Raw genomic sequence first — 5,577 nt, 5'->3', positions numbered from 1 at the left:
AAACAGATCACCCTATAGTTTAAACACCCACGGAGATGCCAGAACAGTACAAACAACTTAGCGAACTGCACAACGATAGAATAAGAAGACTAGGCTTCTCACCCCGGAGAAACCCCAGTCTTATTCTCCTAGAGATCGACGGATTGCATCGTATGTGCCTCGGTAATCAAGGACTCTGTCAAGATTTTTCATTAGAAATCGTTATCTCTGCCTCGCGTAGACGAGATGGTTGAGCAAATGCAAGGAAAGAATTACTTCCAGGAATGGATCTGAGATTGAATATCACCAGTTCGAGTGTTAGGGAAAGATGTCCAGAAGACTATCTCCTGAACTCGATGCGGACACTTCGAGTCCGTAGTGATACCCTTCGGATAGGACCAATACGCCCATAGTTTTCATGAGCTAAATGAATAGGGTTACGTCTTTCTTACTTGGATAAGTTCGTCATTTCTCCATCTAATGACTTACTTATCTACACTCGTAGTAAGAAGGAACCCCCTAGAAACATTTCCTTCAGAGGAACTTCTCGCGAAGTTCTCTAGTCACGAGTTTTGAAATTTAAAAGTCAAATTTCTATGACACACTATTAGTAATGTGAGAAATTTTGAGTACTCTTTCAATTTGTCCAAACCGTTGAGCATTTATCGACACCAGAGACGCCGACAGTCTTTCGCCAAATTCTAGGTCTTACCGACCTACTATCATAGTTCATTCAGAACTCCTCGTAAATTACAGAAACCCGTACGACTTTGACCCAACAAGGGGTGGCCCTTGACTGGGAAGTTAAGCAAGAAGAGGAACCTTTGGAATTCCAAGTGAGTGAACAAGCTCTATAGGTTAACTCACTCTGGGAATGGCTTAATACACTTCGTATCGCGTGGAAAGCTAAATACAATATGGTTAGGACCTCTGAGATTCTTATCAGAATCGGTCCTGTGCCTCGCACAAACTAGACCTACTCTGCGAACTCAGTAACGTACATCCTACTCTTCGCGTCTCGATCGTGAAACCATACCTTTCCGTTAGGACTCTTGTAAGTCCACTCGTCGAGATCCTCGCCTTTGTATTAGAACCGTAGTGACCCTCGACCGAGAGTTCAAGCGGACGAATCAACGCCGTCGCCAGTTAGTGAAGGTTCATTGGAATGCCAACCGAGAACCCGATTTCACTTAGGTGCGCTACAACCAATCGATTAGGAAGTTTCCTCCTCACAACTCGATCATTCGTGCATACTTCCTTGCCTAAATTCTAATTTCGGGACGAAATTCCCTTCAACACGGGGATGATGTGACAACCTGAAATTTCCATTCTGAACAAACCATTTCAATCGAATAGAAGTTAGAACAGTTACAGTGAAAACTCAGATTTCGAGTATAAGTTTTGGCAGTTTTTCAGGATTTTACACTTAAGGAGATATTAAGAGAGTGGATGCACTGGGGTTTTGTGCAACACTGTTATTCCAATACTCTAGGACATTAGAGTTCGTTCCAGGAATAAAAATATTTTCTGCCAAAAATATCTCAGGACTATAAATAGAATTCTGAACCAAATTGGTTCATTTGTTGATTTCCATTTAGGGAAAAGTCAAAATTCTCTCTCACGGATCTTCAGGTTTTTATCCCAAATTGTGAGTAAGTCTTTCTAGTAGTGTTAGAAAGCTTTAAATGTGTTCATAACATAGATTACATAGCTAAATCATCCGATTTAGGAGTTTACTCCCCAAGGCGTTCTTGGGCGGTAAACTCCTGAAACCAAGCCTAGATGGTCCCCCGTGATGTACTACTGCCTTGGACTTGTATAGGAGTGTATTAGGAACATGAAATCAAGCTAGAATCACCCAAGTTTGGGAGTTCAAGGCCCAAGAATATCTTAGGCCGTAAACTGCAAAGAACATGCTCTAAATGGTGATTTTAAGGCACCCAAGGCTTAGACTTTATTTTGGACATGTACCCTAAAGTGTTTAGAACCTAGAAAACATAAGGAAGCACAAGTGTTGAGGAGTGTATGGCCAAGACAATTTCTTGGGCCGTAAACACCTATAAAGGGGTCAAATGACACCGTAACTCCTTCCTTAATCCAAGAGACCAATTTGGGCATGTACCTAAATAAGTTTTGGACTAGCTAACACACTTAGAACTCCAGGAGTAAGGGAGTTTACGGCCCAAAAGGTTCTAGGGTCGTGAACTCCATAAAATGGTGCCAAATGGTGCCATAAACTCTTCTAAAGCCAAGTACAAAAGCCTAGTTTAGTTCCTAGTTAATTTAGAGACTTGAAAACACCATAAACACCCTCCCAAGGGAGTTTACGGCCGTCAACTCCAAGGGAATATGGTCCCAAGGATGTAAACTCCTTAAAACAGTTAATATGGCACCCAAACACTTGATTTAGCCTTGAAACAATTCACCACATGAGTTGTAAAATTGATAGACTTCATTTAGGGGCTTTGTTGAGAGTTTACGGCCAGGAGTTTACTCCCCTAGGCCGTAAACTCCAAGACATATGGTCATTTGACCATAAACTTCCATTAGAGGCATTGCACTCCTTTGCTGCAACCCATTAGCCTCCTAGCACTTGACCAAAAGTGTTTTCCTCGCGTTTAAATGTTTATACTTGTATAATTAGTGTTTTAATCACTAATTATTTATATACATATGTCTTCATATGTAATTAGGATCATTGTGTGCGTCTAAGTCTTCACTTGACACCGAGCACTTGCCCGATCCTTCCTTACGATAACAGTCCGTTCCATTCCAGTCACTTACTGCAGGTGAGTTCATACCCCTTAACTAACGTTTTAAACTATTTTTAAATGTTTTATGGGGGGGGGATAAAAGTAGAATCACGCTAGTTATTATATCCATCACATGTGATTAAGAAGTAGAATTATGATAGTTATTTCATCAATCACATGTGATTAATATACAACATTCAAATGATTTGGCTACTTATTAGCCGTTTTACCAAACAGTTCCTTCAAACGTTTTTCATAAACATTTTATATGTTTTTAAAAATCCTTATTAAATTGTATATTTTTACTCTGTATATTACATTTCAAACTTATTTACAATTGTGTTTTCAAACAAATGTTCTTTATACTAAATTGTTTTATCAAACCCATGCCTTCAAAACCATTTTATAGATCGACATCAAGTCGATCTTTTCTTAGAAAATATTTATGTTTAAAGGTTTTACAAATCTTATTTTATGCTTTTATATTATAAATTTCATGCCTCTATATGTATAATTATATAAGAAATGTTTAAAAGACTTAGGAAGGCTATCTACCCTATTTCCTTTTCGCGCTTGAGATGTGGTCTGGTGGGATATCAGGTATTCGTCCGAAGGTCGTTTAAATATTAGTTATATATCATGTGTACATATATAGTCATAAAATGGACTTCCAATTCATCCCATGCCCTTGGATAGTGAGGGTGTACATCCATGTTCATACGTACCAGTTAGATTACTAGTAAACTACCGTATGGGTAGTTTAGGAAGATACTAGAACTATTACTAGAACGCAATATCATACAATGAGTCAGTTCATTCATGAGTCAATACTTTCTAGATTATTATTGTACATTACTATACTTGCTAGGTAGAGAGCACGTACATGACAGCTATAACATTGCATTACATTACTATACTTGCTAGGTGGAGAGCACGACATGACTGCTATAACATTACATTACATTACTATACTTGCTAGATAGAGAGAACACACATTACAGCTAGCACATGTGGAACATTTCAGTAGACTACTATATTATTACATGATCACACTTACATAAGCACAACTACCTGATTACACTTATATGAGTACTTTTACATAGATATTATAGTATGAGTTCTATTACATATTATATGTATAGACTCTGTTATAAAATCCTAATTCTTATCTTTACCTTGTGATTCAATCACATAATCGACGAGTTAGATTGGATTTAATATCCTAGTACCAAAGGATACGTTGCAGGACTGACCATTCTTAGAATCTCTGTTAGCTACATAGGTAAAAGCACATCCACGGATGTCAACGTTTAATACCATTACAGGTATACTTTTGGGGACTAACTATTCCTATATCCAGCTGTTAGCAACAGAGGTAAATGTACATCTACGGATGTATTCAGTTAACATTGTTAGTTGCCCTTGTTCCAAAGGGTAATAATAATGCAGTTAGGTCTTGGTAGAAGACTACATTCAGAACAGTTAGGTCTTGATAGAAGACTACATTCAGAACAATTAGGTCTTGATAGAAGACTATATTGAGAACAATTAAGTCTTGGTAGAAGACTCCTTTTGTTACTAATAGGAATCATAGGGATTTCTAGGGTTTTTCAAACGTTTACAGTTGTTTTACAAACATTCTACATTTACAGTTCATATACATTTTCAATAGTTACAATTCATTTACTTACAAATTCTTACATACAAATTAAGACACTAAAATACTTATGATCTCACCAGCGTCAAAGCTGATACTCGCTTTCAAAATTACTTGTATCCTCAGGTTATCATAGACAGGTACCGATGCAAGGAGAAAGGAAGATGGAGCTTGTTCAAGACTCATCTTTCATTTTGATTTATAATAGTTATATTATTAACGCAATGGATGATGTTGTTGCTTGTTTACTACTTTACATTGTTGTGATATTATACATGACGTCCTCTGCCCCAGAGCGTTTCCGCCGTTCTTGGTTTTGGGGTGTGACATGAATCCTTGGATTAAACTTGACGTAATGCACGAGTGGTACTTCGGGGATTTCTTCGGAAAGAAAAAGAACTATGAGGTACTCTATGCATCAGTACTTCGGTGTTCCGATCTGACGGTTTCGCTAAAAAGGCGATTTCGAAGAAAGAGATGTACGTATGAAGCTATTTTCTTGAGGATTATATTGAATCGAGTCATATGATAATGTCGTAATCATAAGAAAACTTAAAGACATTAGATTTGAACATAAGACGTTTACAGACAAAATCACAACCGTGCAACCATGAACAGAGTTATAGTACTTTAGATTTACTTCAAGACTATTTCTGCGAACGAGGTATACTACAAAAGACAAGTATACGCAACACGAGCATCCCTATACGACAGGATCCCGCAAAAGATAAGACTCTGGTTGCACTAGTTTTGGGTGGTTTTATAAGTCTGCTACAACTAAATGCCTAAATTAAATTAACGTGGGTTCGGAGTAGGCTCTCCTGCAGCTGTGATCCTAAGAATCCTCCCGTATGCGCCAGAGTTCTGCGTTATCGGGCAATCCTTCTTGAGGTGCCCTATCTCACCGCATTGGTGGCAGGACTGGCTAGTACTTCCATTGGTGACACGAGTGCGGTGTTTAGCCAGTGTTATGTGAACACAAGTGCCTTCCTCATTACTCCACCTTGGAAATGGCTTCCTAAAGTGTTCTGCAGGAGTTTCCACTGGTGGCTGTGGCATGGCAAGTCTTTGGGCTCTCTTGCGCTCCTTTAGGGCTTTACAATATTTTCTCCTCCTTTCGGTCTTACTGCTTTGCAAGTCCATGGCTGTAGCCATTTGTTGGTTTCCCGGTTTGGTACTACCATCGGA

This window comes from Lactuca serriola, chromosome 3 (assembly GCF_051521515.1).
Source record: "Lactuca serriola cultivar US96UC23 chromosome 3, Lser_US96UC23_V15, whole genome shotgun sequence".
Lineage (NCBI taxonomy): Eukaryota > Viridiplantae > Streptophyta > Magnoliopsida > Asterales > Asteraceae > Lactuca > Lactuca serriola.
The sequence above is the reverse complement of the archived record's forward strand: the minus strand, read 5'-3'. Positions refer to the sequence as shown.